Source organism: Schistocerca cancellata, unplaced genomic scaffold (assembly GCF_023864275.1).
Source record: "Schistocerca cancellata isolate TAMUIC-IGC-003103 unplaced genomic scaffold, iqSchCanc2.1 HiC_scaffold_1148, whole genome shotgun sequence".
NCBI classification, from domain to species: domain Eukaryota; kingdom Metazoa; phylum Arthropoda; class Insecta; order Orthoptera; family Acrididae; genus Schistocerca; species Schistocerca cancellata.
In genome coordinates, this window is record NW_026047147.1 from 2,589,767 (window position 1) to 2,609,274 (window position 19,508).

Consider the following 19,508-nt stretch of genomic DNA (forward strand, 5'->3'; position numbering starts at 1 on the left):
GCACCAGTCGTTACAGAGCCGAGAACCACCACCACCAGCACCACAACCACAACCACAACCAGAACCGCCATCACCACCGCTGCCACCGCCACCTCTGCCAGCGCACCTAACCAGACACCTGCTGCTGCGCGGCCCACGACTCCTCCACCTGATGAGGCCACTGTCTCTCAAATGCGGTGAGTTCCCTCAAACACACACACACACACACACACACACACACACACACACACACACACACACACACACACACACACCATTATATGGTAGATAAGATATAAATACTGAAAAGCAAATTGTAAATGCTCAGTCTAGATTTAATGAGGGTCCGCAAAGTGAACTGGGAATAAAATCAAAACATACAATCAGAGGTGGTATCCCCACGACTAGATCATAGTATCATGGGAGAGAGGTTAGTTAAGAATAGATTGGTAGGAAAAATAGTTATTGTCAACAGTTCAGTGTCTTATTCACCAAGACCAGCAAACCAATGCCAACAATAATTCAGACAGATTTTCACTCTGCAGCGGAGTGTGCCCCGATATGAAACTTCCTGGCAGATTAAAACTGTCTGCCAGACCGAGACTCGAACTCGGGACCTTTGCCTTGCGTGGGCAAGTGCTCTACCAACTGAGCTACCCAGGCACGAGTCAAGCCCCATCCTCACAGCTTTACTTTTGCCAGTACCTCGGGTCCTACCCTTCAAACTTTACAGAAGCTCTCCTGCAAACCTTGCAGAACTAGCACTCCTGAAAGAAAGGATATTGCGGAGACACAGCCTAGCGACAGCCTGGGGGAGGTTTCCAGAATGAGAGCCGTGCTTGGGTAGCTCAGTTGGTAGAGCACTTGCCCACAAAAGGCGAAGGTCCCGAGTTCGAGTCTCAGTCCGGCACACAGTTTTCATCTGCCAGGAAGTTTCAATAATTCAGACAATGTCATGCCCAAAAAATTTAGTGATGGGGAGAGTATGAGTGCACTGAATGTGTAAACTGTCAGATGAGATAAATGTCTATTACTTTAGATGTATTGTAATGGTCTAGTAGAGGTCAGACTCATACACACACATTTATGAGACCATTTTTGGTGCTTGTCAGGAATGAGAGAGGAGAAAGAACCCAGTAATTTGCTATAAAGTTTCTGTTAGTCACAAGAAATATACTCGGCAATCACCAAACAGAAGCAAACGCCAGAAGAGCCTCAGCTTGCCAGGGTGTGGACCACCTTGGTTGCCCCACTGTAGTCTGCTGTAACAGCCAGTCTCAGTAACCACAGACATGTTGACAATGTGTGTCCGTCTGAGCAGCAGATTTGCAGTGCCATGAGCTCCCAGAGTCCACAATTACATGCATTCCTATCTCTGTCTTTCCCTACAGTTTTTAACCTCAGCAACCACCTATAGTTCCACAGCGGTTATTCCCTGATGCCTTCAAATATAACTTACTCTGCTGACCCTTGTACTTGTCATAGTTTTCTTCATATCACACTATCCTCACCTATTCTGCAGAGATGTTCGATAGTTCTTCTGTTATGAGTTCACCTAGTTTAAACATCCATCAATAGCACCGCATTTACAATGCTCCGATTCCCCTCTTGTTTTTCCATAATCCATGATTAATTTTTATGCAGTACTGTGCTCCAAGCATACATTCAGGTATGTCTAACACAAATTAAGGCCTATCTGTGATATTAGTAACTTTGTTTTGCGAGGAATCTCCTGTTATTCCATGCTACAGTACTCCTTATAACAACTGTGCTTTGACCCTCAGTGTAAATTAGCATCACGTGTACCAGAGTCCCTACAAGTGGTCTACTGTGTGGTCCTTAATTCTGTTAACTTTGCCACCAATGTTATTTCTGCCACACCCCAATACTTTCCTCTTTCTTCCATTCATTAATCCTGATTTGGCACTCATTCAACTGTTTATTACATTCACCAATTCTGGTGATTCAGTCTGACTTTCAGTGAACACAGAAATATCACCAGTGAATTTTATAAATGATATCCTTTTCACCTTCAGTTTTAATTAAATAGCTATAAGTTTCTTCAGTTCCACCAATGTTTCTTCAGTGTTCATCTGAACATTTGTGGAGATTACCTGCATCCTTATCTTTAACCATCTTTAATTCAGAATACTAATTCTTGTTGATTATTGTACATATTCTATGTTACCTGCTGTTCCATATATCTTATATGTACCTTTTAAAAAATTTCATGCACTTTCACTGTTTCATGCTTCAAATGTCATGTAAAGATCTGCAAATCCAATAAAGATCTCTTGATTTTTCTTGAACATCCCTTCCACTATCCCTCGATCCTTTACTCCAAATTCAGTTTTCTCAAACAGATTGTCACCTTTGTCTTCCATTCTTCTGCATGTTGTTGTTATTTTTTCAATAAGTTCTATTCATGAGCTGTTTAGGTATTGCACTTATAGGCGCTTGGTTGCTTCTGTAGTGCCTGGATGGTGTTTCTCTGGCAGTCTGTTATGACTCCTGTCTCATGGATTGCGCAGACAAATGTGAATACTCACGTGATTGCCATTTATTATCGCATCATCTAGAGCCTCAAAGAAGTTAAAATTCCTATTTCATTCCTGTGTACTTCAGTATCCTATTATTTACACACTGAATTCTCATAACAATTCTCTTAAAATTTAGTTCACGAACTGATCCGAGCATGGGGGTCACAACCCGGACCACACACCACTGTTAAGCACTAATGAAGGACTGGATCTCTTACTTAAATTGCACACATTTCATTAAGGTCAATCCAACACATTTATTTCAAATACATAAATGAAGTTACATTTGAATCTGTCTGACATTAAACAGCAATAAAAAAAAAAATTCAATATCAGCTGATTTAGCGCATGAAGTGGGAGTTAAGCCAATAACCAGGTAAACTAAATTTGAATCTGTCTGGCATCAAACGGGAATAAAATACTTTTTTTTATATGTTTAAACTACAGGATTAAGGAATTCCAAATCTTTCCCCTTACTAGTCGGAGGCTGAGCCAGAAACACAGAATGCCCCAAAATCTCAGTTTTGCTGTGAAATCTTACAGGACACCCGAAAGCAGTAACAGACAAGGGGTCGGCGCCCACAAATAACATAGGCCGAGAGTCAGGCCGGGAGCACATCCCACGAGAACTTGTTCACACTATGCTCACCACAAACTGTACACATTCTGACCGAACATCTGCTTGCGGTGGCTCCCAGAAGGACGAAGCAACCAACAACCCCACACCGTGCTTCTCACACAGGCACCTCAATTTGTACAAACATCTAGGCCAACTCCGGACTCCCCTCTCACTGTGAGGCTTGGCACAATTTATACGATATGCCTTCCAGGCAACCAGTAACCGCCGCAGGAGTTTCACTATTCACAAACAGCCCTAGCGTAACAGACATCACACATGTGCTTACACCCGAGCTACAACTCAGCCAGTCTCACCGGCCGCCCCAAACCGACTGCCTCTCGCCGTCTCGCGCGCCCCAGCCGAAAACGCAAAGATGCTCATGCCCAGGGACGCACCAAAGATAAGCCGATTGTTGATGATCCTCCAGTGTTCTGGCTCAGTCATTATCATAACTGAATTGTGATCTGAGTGCACATCTGTTCCTGGATACACCTTACAATTCAATACCTGACTCCAGAGTGTGTGTCTGGTTGTGATGTACTCCAGCTGGAAATGTCTTTACCAGCTAAAGCTCTGCCTCCCTCCTTAAGAGCTGAAAATGCTGAGATACCGAAGCAAACGCACAAATGTCACAGAACACAGGGCAGCAAGTGAGCCATCCACATGTGGTGGAATGGTGCAGGAGGGCTCCTCCAAAGGGAGTGCTTGCAACGGTACCACCGACCACCATAAATGGCAGTCAGTGATTACATTAAACCACTCTGAAGAATTTTTGAGAAAGTTGTGACCGTGAGATAACCTAATGGGAAAAGAACAAGCAGACTGGGACTCGTTTCCGAAACACCCCAGCGGAGTATAACCAACACTAAAAATTTGAGTGAGGAACAGATGTTCTCCAGCACAAAAGCAAGTCTTATTAATTAAATATTAGTTATGTATTAAAATTAGTCACCAGCCTAATTAGGAATTCTTGTAAAACAATGTAATAAAGCAGAAGGCAGTGCTAAGGCTAACCTAACTTTCCTTGACACACACACACACACACACACACACACACACACACACACACACACACAAAACTCTTTCTTTATATCTGTTCACGTTACAACAGAGTAACGTAGCCTTGCAGATAAATGTAGTACTAATTTGGAAGTCAAACAAATGGCCAATGAGATAGCAAACAGTAGCACATCCCCACAACAACATGTACCTTGAATCAGGGCTTAATTTCGGTCAGAACACGTTCTGGCACCTCCCAGAAACTCCCTTTCTTCTAATTCTCCCTTTTTTCCCTTTTTTACAGTACAGCACTGGAGATTTGAAATAGTATTAAATCAAAACGTAACTATAATTTTCCGCTGCACCAGAACAAGTGAACGTGACAATGGGTTGCCAACGTGATGTGATGGGCAGGAGGTTGTGTGTGTGTGTGTGTGTGTGTGTGTGTGTGTGTGTGTGTGTGTGTGTGTGTGTGTGTAAGATAAGTGGAGTATCATTCCAAAGTTGTGATTGGTACATATCGCCTTTTGTTTACAACTGCCAACAACCTCAGCGATGTAGTAGCAAGGCAACGTCTCATGTGTGTCTATGAGAAATAAATAATGTAAGCCGTGTTTGAATGTGAATGTCTTTATAATTTGCTTTCATGAAATCATTTCATTCCATGTTGCAATTTATGTCACAGCTAAAAATCAAATGTGCGTATGGAACAGACATGACTAAAAGTTGGCAGTCTTTCGATCCGATACATCCCTTTGTCCACGGCACTCTTGACCATTGTCTTTATCTGCCCGCACCCTTGTTAGAACATGGTTGACACTATACAGTAGAGAGGAGCTCCCACAGGGGGCAAATTTGAACTCCCAATGCAGAACGGACATGTATATGTTTGACCCATAAGTCTGTCTGTCTGTCTGTCTGTCTGTCTGCCCCAACATAGTTCTCAAACGAAAGTTCCAATTTTAAAGCCGTTTTTTTACTTGGCAGCTGGTTTAATCAGGACGGTTCTTAGATATATTTCTGAAAGTCTGTTCAGCCATTTAAATGTCATGAGCTATATGAAGTAAAAATGTTTTCCGCCAGCATGCTCTCTTGAAATACATTACGTAGTCCATAAGAATTACATCACGTTATGTAGTGCCAAACTGTAGAGCTCAAAAAGATGTACCTAAATAAAAGATTAAGGTTGAAGAATAATGACGATTTTTGTCTTCTGAAATTACCTGTTTCAGCACCCACAAAGCAGAAAAAGTGTGAGTGTGACTAACTGTGAAAGACAAACATATGCTCTTGCTGACTTTTCGTGGTTCTTTTTGAGGTCTACAATTCATTAAAAAATCAAATGATTTTGCTCAAATAGTTTATGTAGCATACTGTAAGAGAGCACGAAGGATGCCCACTTTTTTGCGACTTGACTTACAGTTATAGCCACAGCTTATTTCTTGTGCTACCTAAAGTAGCGAAATATATACCAATAGATAGTAAATGAATATGTCTGTGAGTTAAAGAAAGAAACATGTAAATCCCATAAGTGGTTCTCACGTTACAATTGCCTGTCTGTATGTCTGTCTGTGAATTCAGTCTTTGTAGTCCACAATTCAGACAGGTCGTGTCCACTGCTTTTTCAATTTGAATCAGTTTACCTTGTTAGCCATCGCTGCCTCACAGAGAAGCCAACAGACAATCCAACAGGCACTTTAGGAATTCAAGTTCAACGATATTACTCAGTCACTCTATGTAGGTCAATTGCTTGCAGTTCAGTTGTTGTTCTGCTCAGAACCGACAGCATTGTTTCGATTTGTTTGTAGTGTTTATTTACACAGTGAGACTGTGATTGGACACGAGAGTTTAATAGTTACGTATATCTCTACAAAAATTAGTGACTTCTTTAAATCTAAAAGACAAAAAGTTAGTGAGAGTAATGAAAACCACAGTTTAGATGTAGAATCCATGTCGTTAGCTGTGGCTGGAGAAGAAGATGCAAACAACAAATCAGATGATCCTTCTCCTATGTCATGTAACAAAATGAAAATTTCTATAAGTTGGTGGATATGGATACAGACAAAACATCTATAGACAGTATTCATAATTGGAATGATGATGAAAAGCCAGATTGTCGGTCTGTCGAACAATTTACAGATTATAAAGCTAAAAACCTGTGGTTAATTATTAAAAAAAGGCCAAGTTTGTAGAAGTGTATCTACACTAGGTAAAGGGACAACAAGTTGTTACTGAGCGTGTTTTTGGACATCTTATAAGCAAGCAAAGTTAAATAGACCGTTTTATGAGTTTGAGACAGAAATAGATCTCCAAATTAAAAATGGTTTGGATATAGGCTGAATACTATGTTCAAATGTTGCTTGATCTGATATAGTGATTCATATTTCTGACCAGATGACATCAGATCTAATAAATAATTTAGTAAACAGTGACTCCAAATTTTCACTTCTTTTGGATAAAGCCACTTCTCTTTCACACAAAAAAGCTTTGATTGTATACTTCAGAACATTGTTAAAAGGGAAAACGCCATGACTATTTCTTTGAGACTTTTTGAGCTAAATGACACAACTGCATGTGATATCTTGAAAGAACTTTTAAAGCAGTTAGAATCACTAGGACTAGGCTGTGAGTTTTTGAAAGACCATTTAATCGCTTTGACTTGCGATGGAGCTTCTGTCGTGTTAGGAAAGAAGTCTGACCTTGCAAAGCTGATGTTTCCAAACTCATTCATCTGGCATTGTTTGAATCATCGTTCACAACTCACCATGCACGACATGGGAATTAATCACTTTAAAATATTCATGGATAAAGTTAGAAATATCTTCAGCTGCTCTCCGAAAAACAACAGTGAGTTGGCAGTTGCTGCTAAAGGTTTGGAGCAAGAAATTTAAAAATTGATCATGTGTTTGACACTCATTGGGTGGCCTCCAGTTTATTGGCAGTAAAAGCTGTGTGGAAAGATTGCAGGGCTCTGTACAGTCATTTATTAGAAGTATCAGAGGACACAAAACGAGACTCAAAACAACGGTCTTCTTACAAAGGGCTTTGTAATACATTGTCATCTACATCTTTCGTCTCCAGCTATAATGTCTGATGCCTTAGAAGAGTTGGCCGATCTATCCCTACAGCTTCAAAGATCAAGTATTAACCTTGTTCAAGCTCACAACGACATTACACTTTTATTAAAAGTGTTTGAAAGTTGATGCAATGGGACAACATGAAAATGTAGCTAACATTGCACTGGAAAATATGAACTTTCAATGTGTTAAACTTTCTCAAAGAACAATTATTTCTAAGAATCCTGATAAACAATTTTATCGCAGCTTGGCAAATAATTAGTCATCCAGGTTGCTATCAACAGTGAATGCATCTGAAAGTTACAATGCTGTTAAGAATTACATGAAGGCCATTCACCTGAAATTCTGGCCTAAAAACATATCGATCACGTACGGAGAAATTGAGATTTTTCGAATGTGTGAAAGATTTAAGATTAATAGCACTCTGAAATAATGAAGGACTTCAGGGAGTACAAACGGGGTCTGAAACCAGTACTAAGCGGAGAAATGCCAACTGTTCTTGTACAGCCACCAATGTTCAAAAATTTTGTATCAATAATAAACAGCATTGCAGTGTCGATTGCAGAGTGTGAACGTGGCATTTCTGCAATGAACTTAATTATGACACCACTGAGATCGTCACTCTACATCAGCACTGTTAGTAGTTCATTACGCATCAGACTTCTGGGACCACCTGTAGCTAGATATGAAAATGGGCATCTTGGATGGTGAAGGGATATCATTCTGCACTTGCTACACAGTCAAAAGCACGAAGTGATAAAGTGTATAATGAGGATAATTCTGTATTATGGAAATGTTTTTCTTAATCCATCTCCATCAATTGTGTTTGAAATAATTTCACAATGCTTACTTTTTCTTCCTTTATTTGAGCCACTGAGTATGAGCTTAGTTAAAACTATGACTTCAGTTAATAATACATCCTAAAAAGGTACTTTTTAACAATAAATACGCAATGTATATTCTGTATAAACTGACTCCTCATATGCCACTGACTTTTGTCAGGATAACAGATGTTTGTCATTTTAAGTTAATACGCTATGTTGAAAGTGTAATAAAATTTAAAGGGAAATATTTAAACAAAGTTGTATACCCTTAGGTCAAAGATATATACTGCATGTTGACAGGACTTGTTATTTTATGAGTGAAGGGAAATTAAATTCATATTTCAACTACAAAACTGTCGCCGGCCGCGGTGGTCTAGCGGTTCTAGGCGCTCAGTCCGAAACCGCGCGACTGCTACGGTCACAGGTTCGAATCCTGCCTCCGGCATGGATGTGTGTGATGTCCTTAGGTTAGTTAGGTTTAAGTAGTTCTAAGTTCTAGGGGACTGATGACCACAGATGTTAAATCCCATAGTGCTCAGAGCCATTTGAACAAAACTGTAATCTCAAAATTAACGCCTGGTACAATTTATTATTAATGTGATATTCTTGATTTGGAATCATTTGTAATTTTATCATAAATGAGTTAACAGATCAATACTCAATCCGACCGATTCAGTTTATTGGTCATTAGAGGTTTAATTGTTGAACGGCAAATCGAGCTAAAAATCTACTGAGATGTGGGATTCTTGAAGTTATGAACTGCTGCTTGAAACAGTATAATATCTTTGTGCAGCCTGCTGAAGTAAAATTCTTTAAATATTGGTTTAATGTACAAACTAATTTTTTTATATACACAGTGTGTTATTGGAGATGAAAAAGTAATTTTAACAGAGCTATAATGGAACTCAAGAAGCTTTGACATTTTTGTAAAATATTCGCCAAAGATGGATGATTGTTATAAGTGCGACTTTGACTGAAATGGTCGACTTCACTGTGAAGCTGATTTTAATATAAGTGCATGTTTATTGTTGTAATAATTCTCTCCCGATGCCAAATGCATTGATTGCTTTTCCTACAAGATGTATTCTACATGTAAAACGTTTTTTGGTCAGATTGCAGTAAATGTGTTAACATTTATAATAACAGGTCCCTTTTGATTGTTTGTGGTTTAATAAATAAATATTCAGTTTGCAGCGGCTACTCATGAAATATGTTTCTCTCAGTTAATACAGTATGGGCTTATGGAAAAGAACAAATCTGTCATCTCTATGATGAGTTTATCATTTACTGATTATTATAACATAAAGAACACTTGCCCACGAAAAGCAAAGGTCCCGAGTTCGAGTCTCGGTCTGGCACACAGTTTTAATCTGCCAGGAAGTTTCATATCAGCGCACACTCTACCGCAGAGTGGAAATCTCATTCTGGGAACAATAGTGGTTTTTCAGTTCAATTTTTACACGTAGAGTCTCATGTTAATTAAATGGTAAAGACCTTTCTCTTTGGCTAGTAACATAGGAACTACTTAATTATTTTACAATTGTAAAAGTAAGTCATAGATATTTTTTAGACTATTAGTTACATTTTACATTCAGAAGGGAATTTATTTATTACCTGTATAAATAAAACTTTTGATTTCTTTTTTACTCACTATCATGAAAGTTTCAAATGAAAAATCTGACTGAAGAACATTATGTATAGTCTTTCCTCATGGCAGTGTAACATGTGGGGAGGAGACGAGAGGAGAGAAGGAAGATTACGGCAGACTCAGGGTGAGGAGGGGGAACGTTTTAACTTTATCTTGCATTGTTATCAACTCAGGTGCGACGCAACGATCAGCTGCTATGGTACAAAATGCTCACGGAATTAACGTTTCGTGAAGATGTGGGAAATCTGAATTGTACTAGACCCAGATCGATCAGGAATATCTTCATCGTCATTAACTGCTAAATGCCTTATTGATAAATACTGAACACACGTTCATAGAGCAGCTACAAAGAAACTGTTTGAACGTTGTGGCTGGCAGCATTTGAAAACATGATGTCGTGAGTATGACTTGGTGCCAATACGTGTGAAGCAGAACTATGGAGCGAAGTGACACTGGTACGGCAGGTGGTGGAACCTTGTGGTGTTATGTTTTTGATTATAAGATATTATGGTTTAAAAACCTGAATTTTCAGAACTGTATTTTCTAAAAAAGAATTTCTCATTGTAAGTCTTATCACAAGTCTCTCTCCATGGCCAGTGGGGGGAGTGGTAGAAGGGGATGCCTTACGGCCCCTAAAAGTTTAGAAATGAATCCCTGCCTTGAATGAACTAGATGCAGCAGTTAATAGAACCAGTCACCAACACACATGATACTAATAGCAATACTAAACAGGACAGAGCATGAAATGATTGATTTAAATCAGGTCTATTATGATAATACCATATAACATCATTGCTAGTACAGGGTCTCTATACCTTTACATTAACCAGCTTGCATTAAAGTAGCTAATGAAGTAAATATTTCTTTATTGAGCTCAGTTTGAAGCAATTAAACAGAATGCAAATCTCCCCCCAGGGGGTCCACAACTCTTTTGTGGATACGTGCGTAGCAAGCACGGGACCCCGAGCTAATGTGGCCTTCCTTTCTTTCCGGGCTGCATACCTTCCCTTTCCGCATCCTTCCCCATCCCTATCTTCGCCCCTCCTCCCCTCACCTCTGGCTCTTTCCTTCCCTTTCTCCCCATCTGGGAGTATGGTTTGTGTCTACGTCCGGAGACGGACGCTCGTAAATGTACTGAATTCTTCGCCTTCCTTGCTTTTATGTCTTCTTCCTTCCTTTGTCCTTCTCTTTTCCTTACCTCTTCTCTTTCCCTTTTCTCCGCTGCGGCGTTTGAGACCTCTCTTCTTTCCTTTCCCTTTCTCTTTCTTCCTCCCTGTGCGTGTCTGAAGGCCGACCCACGCCTTTTGTGCGTAGCCGGTGACGGGGTAACGCGTAATTCCCCGCCCCGGGTAGACAGGTAGGACACGTACGTACCCCCTGGTAACGGCCAGGCCCAGGGAGGGGTGATTACCCGAGCTGATACCTTCCGAAAGTGCCGATTGGTCCCTCCGTCCGTTTGTCGGGAGGTGTGACCTGAGGTGTGAACAATCACCTATGGCGGGAGTGCCCTCAGAGAGGGCCCCCACAAGGGAGGAGCGCGCCATCGGAGACGCCGGTAATCATGGGGATTCTTCCGCAATGGTTTCCTCACCTTCCACTATGTCTGCTCACAAACGTAAGTATACTGAGTCTCAGCCACAGACGATTCTTCCATCGTTGCCACAGTTCCTTGTTGTTTCTCGGTCTGATGAAGGTCACGACTTCTCCACGGTCAACCCTTTCATTATTCAGAAAGGTGTCGACGCAATTGCAGGTCCTGTAAAGTCTTGTTCCAGATTACGGAATGGCACCCTGTTGTTAGAAACATACAGTGCCCTCCAGGCACAAAAATTGCTGCGTACTTCTCTGCTCCACACCTTCCCTGTCCGGGTGGAACCGCACCGTACCTTAAATTCCTCGCGTGGAGTCGTTTATACACGCTCCCTCGATGGATTGTCTGACGAAGAAATTCAGCACTATCTGTCTGACCAGGGCGTAACGGCAGTTCATAGAGTTATGAAACGGGTTGACACGAACATCATTCCAACCCGCACTGTCTTCTTGACATTTGACAAAGTTCAACTCCCATCGAAAATCAAAGCAGGCTATGAGATAATTTCCGTTCGCCCTTACGTCCCAAACCCTACGCGTTGCTGTCGATGTCAGCGGTTCAATCACACCAGCCAGTCCTGTTCCAATCCGGCCAAATGTGTTACGTGTGGCAAGGATGCCCATGAGGGTGCTTGTCCACCTCCATCCCCTCGCTGCATCAACTGTATGGGTGACCACCCTGCTTCCTCTCGAGATTGCCCCGTTTTTAAGGACGAAAAGCTCATCCAGGAAATAAGAGTGAAGGAAAAGGTGTCGACCTTTTGCTGCTCGAAAATTATTCGCCAGTCGACAGCCCACCGTGCCCCAGACAGGAAAATACAGCACTGTCCTTGCTTCTCCTCGGCCAACAAAGGAGGCGGCCACGCAGACTTGCGACCTCACCTTTAGTACCACAGTCGTCAGATCGGCCAGCGCAAAGATCGCCTGTTCAACCTCACCACTTTCGCCTGCCCACTCTATGGCTCACCCTTCGTCGGGTTCTGCTAAATCTCGAGCCCAAAAGTCAGACGCCAAGTCTTCGAAAAAAGAGCATACTCGTGAAGAGTTTTTACGTACCGCAACTTCACAACCATCGGTTCCTCCTTCATCTAAACATCATACTTCCAAGAAGGCTACAAAGAAACCCAGTTCCTCTCCTTCTCCGCCAAGGCATGTCCCATCTACAGCACCACCTGGTGGAAATCGCCCTCGGCCGTCTTCTGTGTCGCCGAGGCGCACTGCAGGTGGCCGGTCAACCGGCCGATCGCTGGTGGCAGGGGCTGCTCCTGACCAACCTATGGATCAGGATCTTCTGCCTTCGGCTGAATGCCATTCCATGCTGTCGGTCGCAAGCTCTGAGCAGTCGTTGAGTTGACAGCACCCTTGGTCACATTCCTCCATTTTCTGTTCACCCTATGTCCATTATCCACTGGAATATCCGTGGGATTCGAGCCAATCGGGATGAATTGTCGGTCCTCTTACGATCCTACTCGCCGGTCATCTTCTGTCTTCAGGAAACAAAGCTGCGTCCCCATGACCGCTTTGTTCTCCCTCATTTTCAGTCCGTCCGATATGACCTCCCCTCTGTTGAAGGCACTCCAGCCCATGGAGGACTCATGATTCTTCTCCATGATACTCTCCATTATCACCCAATCCCCTTAAACAGTTCCTTCCAAGCTGTCGCCATCCGTCTTTCCCTTTCTGGATACACATTCTCTCTTTGTACTGTATACATTCCATCATCCACACCAATGGCACGAGCTGATCTCCTTCATCTTCTTGGTCAGCTTCCACCCCCCTATTTGCTGGTTGGGGACTTCAATGCCCACCACCCGCTTTGGGGATCTCCACATCCTTGTCCACGTGGCTCTCTATTGCTAGACGTCTTCCACCAAGCGGATCTAGTTTGCCTCAACACTGGGGTCCCCACATTTTTGTCTGCCTCCACGACAAATTTATCTCATTTGGACCTTGCGGTCAGTTCTGTTCCTCTAGCTCGGCGCTTCGAATGGTTCGCCCTTGATGATACACACTCGAGTGACCACTTTCCATGTGTCCTTATACTGCAGCCTCCACTGCCATATATGCGCTCGCGACGCTGGAAATTTGCCCAAGCCGATTGGACACTTTTTTCGTCTCTAGCGACATTCGATGACCGTCGCTTTCCCAGCGTCGACGATGAGGTCACACATATTACCGACGTTATTCTTACAGCTGCAGAACGTTCAATACCACGCACCTCCGAATTGCCCCGGCGCCCCTCAGTTCCTTGGTGGAACGAGGCATGCCGTGACGCAATACGTGAGCGGCGACGTGCTCTTCGCATTTTCCGTCACCATCCTACTTTGGCCAACTGTATCCGCTATAAGCAGCTCCGTGCGCGATGCCGTCGCGTCATCCGCGATAGCAAGAAGGCAAGCTGGAAATTCTTTATTAGCTCATTTAACACCTTCACTCCCTCCTCGGAAGTTTGGAGTCGGCTTCAACGGTTCCTTCAACAGTACCTTTCCCAGACGGTGGCGGGAAGCTGTTGTCGTTCCCGTTCCGAAACCTGGAAAGGACAAACATCTCCCCTCTAGCTATCGCCCCATTTCTCTCACGAGTAGTGTCTGTAAGGTTTTGGAGCGTATGGTGAATTACCGTTTAGCCTGGTGGCTGGAATCCCGCAGTCTTTTAACACCAGCCCAATGCGGATTTCGGAAGCATCGTTCTGCAGTTGACCATCTTGTTGCTCTCTCCACTTATATCATGAACAATTTTCTCCGGAAACGCCAAACGGTAGCAATATTTTTCGATCTGGAGAGAGCATACGATACCTGTTGGAGGACAGGCATCCTCCGCACACTGTTCTCTTGGGGCTTTCGAGGCCGGCTGCCCCTTTTTCTTCGCGAATTTATGGCAGAGCGCACTTTTAGGGTGCGGGTGAACACTACTCTCTCCTGTACTTTCTCCCAAGAAAACGGGGTACCCCAGGGATCCGTGCTGAGTGTTGTACTGTTTGCCATCGCCATAAATCCAATTATGGATTGTCTCCTTCCTGATGTCTCAGGCTCCCTCTTTGTGGACGATTTAGCGATCTACTACAGCTCCCAACGGACCAGCCTTCTTGAACGACGTCTTCAAGGATGTCTCGATCGCCTCCACTCGAGGAGCATCGAAACCGGCTTCCGTTTCTCACCCAGTAAGACCGTTTGTGTCAATTTTTGGTGACTTAAAGAGTTTCTTCCGCCCTCCTTACATCTAGGTCCTGTCAACCTTCCGTTTTCAGACGTCGCTAAATTCTTGGGTCTTGTGTTTGACAGAAAACTGTGCTGGTCCTCCCACGTTTCCTATCTTTCGGCTCGCTGTCTGCGATCGCTTAACACCCTCCGTGTCCTGAATGGTACCTCCTGGGGAGCGGAACGAGTGGTCCTTCTCCGCCTCTATCGCGCCTTAGTGCGCTCGAAATTGGATTATGGAAGCATAGTCTACTCCTCTGCTCGGCCGTCTATTCTTCGGCGTCTCGACTCTATCCACCACCGTGGATTACGTTTAGTGTCTGGAGCTTTTTACACTAGCCCTGTGGAAAGCCTTTATGCTGAGACTGCTGAACCTCCGCTGTCCAATCGGCGAGCAGTCCTCCTGAGTCGTTATGCTAGCCATCTGTCTTCCATGCCTGCTAATCCAGCCCATGACCTTTTTTTCGACGCCTCCTTTGATGTAGGGTATGCAGGCCGCTCCTCCTCCCTACTACCCCCGGGAGTCCGCTTCCGTCAACTGCTCCATTCTCTTTCCTTCCGCTTTCCTAAAACCTTCTTGACAACTTGGGGTACAGCACCGCCTTGGCTCCGTCCCCGGATCTGCCTGCTCCGTGACCTTTGTCAATTTCCCAAGGATGGTACCCCTACACTTGTTTATCGTCGGGCATTTGCTGCTCTATGTGCACAAATGACGGACGCCACATTTATTTACACCGACGGCTCGAAAACATCGTTAGGTGTAGGGAGTGCCTATATTGTTGGCGACACCCCAAATCGCTTTCGGCTTCCCGACCAGTGTTCGGTTTATACTGCGGAGGTTTACGCTGTTCTCCAGGCTGTCCACTACATCCGCCGCCATCAGCGGATACAGTACGTTATCTGCTCAGATTCTCTCAGATCTCTCCTCAGTCTCCAAGCTCTTTACCCGGTGCACCCTCTGGTCCACCGGATTCAGGACTGTCTGCGCTTGCTCCACCTGGGGGGCGTCTCGGTGGCGTTCCTCTGGCTCCCGGGACACGCTGGTATCTGTGGGAATGAGGCGGCCGATATAGCGGCCAAGGCTGCAGTCTCTCTTGCTCGGCCAGCTATTCAGTCGCTTCCCTTCACCGATCTACAGAGCGGTTTACGTCGCAAAGTTGCTCATTTATGGCATGCGCATTGGTCAACACTCTCCCGTAATAAATTGCGGGAAGTGAAAGCCCTTCCTTGCGCTTGGACCTCTTCCTCCCGAATGCGTCGTCGGGAGGAGGTAATTTTAGCTTGACTCCAGATAGGGCACTGTCTTTTTGGCCATCGACATCTTTTGAGCGGCGATCCTCCCCCACTCTGTCCCCACTGCTTTCAGCTGTGGACGGTAAGACACCTTTTAATTGAATGCCCCTATTTTAATCCGTTACGCTCCCGTCTACAGCTATCGCCTGATCTATTGTCGATTTTAGCAGATGACACGCGCTCAGCCGACCGCGTTCTCCAGTTTATTAGTGACAGTGAAATGACGTCAGTCATTTGAAGCTATTTTTGGGGACAACCACCCCCTTTCTGTAGTGGATTTTTAAGCATTTCTTCTATTTTTAGTTTCTTCAATTTTATGACTTTGTTCCCATTGCTGCTGGTTTTCAATTTCAGTTTTTTACTGTCTTAAGTCACGGGCCTGGCGCTAATGACCATAGAAGCTTTGCACCCTAAAACCAAAAAACCAAAAACCAAAAAAACCAGAATGCAAATCTAACTACACTAGCTGTGGAGGTACCTTTGCTTTGCTTCACTAACTAACTAGTTTAGCACATGAGTGCCTCAAAGTTTCATGGTTTGAAGAGCCACACTCATTAACAAATCTTCACAAGTGTGTATGGAAAATGGTGAGTATTCTCATCAATAATTATTCATTAAGTGAAGCACAACAAACTATAACTCTTCAAATAACAAATGTGCTTTGAAAAGTAGTCTTTTAACCCTCTCAAAATATAGTTGGCTGGGCAAATGCCAACACCATTAAATTAAAGTTCAAACACCTTCTCATGGAATGAACAGTAATAAAACTTTGTAATTCTGATTAAAGTGCATAAATGCAACAATTAATTATCTTTTTCACATCTAATCAGTATTATTATTCTTTTAACTAACAACTTTACTATTTTTGGACAGCTTTTAAGTAAGGCAAAGTATTTAAGAAAAGTAATGCAGATCGATTTAACAGTGCACTGGAAGTGGTGTATTTCTCAAATTATTAAACTGAACTTGAAACACAATAACTCCACACATTAGAAAGCAATCACAACTATTTTTACGGCTGCTTAATAGTCTTTTCATAATAAATTAGCAATCTCAGAATTAAATTCACTAGGATAGGATTCTCAAGGTTTGTGATTTGGGATAATCACAGGTGTAATATAGAGCGTTTAGCAACACCACGATTGTTATTAAAATCAACCAAATTTCACAAATACCTAGTTCATTTACAATGCCAAATATAAACATTTTGGTGGAAGGCTGGTGGCATGATTTGCAGTGGCTGTTAACACGGCAGTGATGTAGTCATGGCAGTACTGTTGGCCTCGCCCTGTTATAGATCTTCTGAATTATATTTTTACAGGGCCAAAAACCGTGCCATTATACATGGTATCGCCAAATGCAGCATACGAGGTCCATAAATAACGCTCTTAGCTCCTCTGCCTCAAAACTGCAAGAGTATGAACTACAATGTTCCGCTACTGCTAGCGAGATGTTAACCACAGCACTGCTCACGCCTGATTCTATACCCGTTTCAAAGGACACATTTCAGCTTGCGCTAACCACTCCTTTTCCATTCCGCCAGGCTACTTCTGTAGCTGTAGGGCTTCCCCACATCTTTTACATTCAACCCTGCGTTCGGTAACTATGGACCAAGTCATTTACAGTACATTATATAACAATCATTCCAGTAGTTATTTACATTCATAAGCATAAATATAACATCGTTCAGAAAGTTTACATAACTGAAATATGTATACATTGTCAAAGAATTTCCATGATAGGTAAAACACTCTACATATGACAGATACAGCACTCCACATAAGCAACTCTACAAATAGAAATATCAATACAAAGTAGGTCAAAAATGGATGTTACATATGCCCCATGGTTCACTGAAGATTCCTGCTACGCAAACATCAATAACACCTTAATGGTGCCAAGCAGTCGAAAATAATAATCACTTCATCCAGAGTTGAGCATGAAAAGAATACATTAAAACACTATACACTCTATACACTTAATTACCAAAACAAAAAAGCAACGTTATTCAATTATGTACACCTGTCACATCTGACTCTCATTTTGTGAAACAGTAAGTTGAGTAGTAAGCAAAATTTATCTGTATTGCCAAGAATATTGAGTAGCATTTTGTAAGCATTCAAGAAATGTAGGTATACACACACAAGTATACCCCCTACAAATATCAAAAGCAATTTGACATTGTACATGCAACACATCCTATAGCATGATTTTGAATTTACAAAGGAGGAAACTATCAATGCTGATTCTAATAATAGTAGTCCATTCTTTGATATTTACATAAACAAACATATTTAAACTGAACCTACAATTCTTTTTTTACTACCTTTATTTGAAACACAGTCCCTCTTTGAAAACTGTAGCAAAACACATACAACACTAACAGATATGAAAATAAAATAATTTTGCTACCTGCAGTAGCATCTTGTACTGCATTTCACAACATTAAGAAATTACTTATCACATTAACCAATTGGCTGCCCATTTTGGGTTTTGGCAGTCTATTACAGACATAGTTTTTTTTCCCCACTTTGGCAAGTCTTCTATGCTGCCCATTCTGTATTTAAGGCATTCCACATTTCTTTTCAATTTGGCAACATTTGCTTGTAGCCCTTTCAGTACAGGGTTTCACATATTTTACAACAGCTTTTAGAATCTGAAACTTCTAAGATAGTAACAGCAATTTTACATAGGTAACAACATTTTTATAAGAACATAAATTACAATTAAAAACAGTATAGTAGCTTCATAAGATACATTATTTCATCTACAGCATAATATACATTTTTAGTCTGGTATGATTTCTTCATTTATGTATTCCTAGGTACATACAGTTTCAGATCCACTACAATATGGATATCAAGGAGCTTCTTCGACTCTGGGTAGATTAAATAGTAGGCATTGTTGTGAGGTGTGTCTTGTACTGTGAATGGCCCATTGTATATACATAAATTTAGAAATTTCGTGGTTAAGTTCACTTGATTATTCATGGGTCTTCAGAAGAACATAGTCTCCAATTTTGAACATGGCAAACTTCAGGTTGCTATTGTGCCTTTTAGATCTCGTTTCGGCTTTGTTTTTTCTTTTACCAATTCTTTCTTCTGGGCTAATCCCAAATCTGTAAACGGTGGGAACTCTAGTTTTTCCTCATTTAAACATTTGCTCTTAGTATTGAGCAGAATTTCCCCAGGTGTGAACTCAGTAAACCCATGAGGCAAGGTCTTCACTAAACTCTCAAATTCACTTACATATCTGCCCTACGCTAAGTGGTTATGGTGACAATAGGTCCTACATAACCATCCTATTTCCCTCGCATACCGCTCAACAGGGTTGCTGCCTGGATGGTAGGCCAAAATATATTTAGTTTCTCCACAATTCTGCTCCATTCCATCTTTCCAGGTTTTGTAATTAAATTGAGGCCATTATTGGGCAGTACTGCACTGGTTTTTCCAATGGTTCTCAAATACTGAATGATCCTATCGAATATTGACATTGCTGTCACCTTTTTCAGGAGATACAATTTTATAAATTTAGATAATACTTCCGAAACCACTAAAATACATTTACAATTACCAGAAGTTGTGGGAAGGGGTCCATACAGGTCCACAGACAGTAAATCCATGGTATCTTTAGGTAACGTGTTCTGCATTGGGCCTTGACTAGTTCTATTGGTTACCTTAGTTATCTGGCAGATGTCACAAGACCTAATACGTTCAGTTACCTTTCGATTCGTACTATTGGC

The 19,508-nt window shown here is 42.2% G+C and overlaps 1 non-coding gene across 1 annotated transcript; it reads right to left on the reverse strand.

Moving 5' to 3' along the window:
• Positions 1-568: 568 nt before the first annotated feature.
• Trnaa-cgc (transfer RNA alanine (anticodon CGC)) lies at positions 569-643 on the reverse strand. Its single transcript has one exon. It is a non-coding gene; the product is annotated as a tRNA-Ala (tRNA).
• Positions 644-19,508: the final 18,865 nt, after the last annotated feature.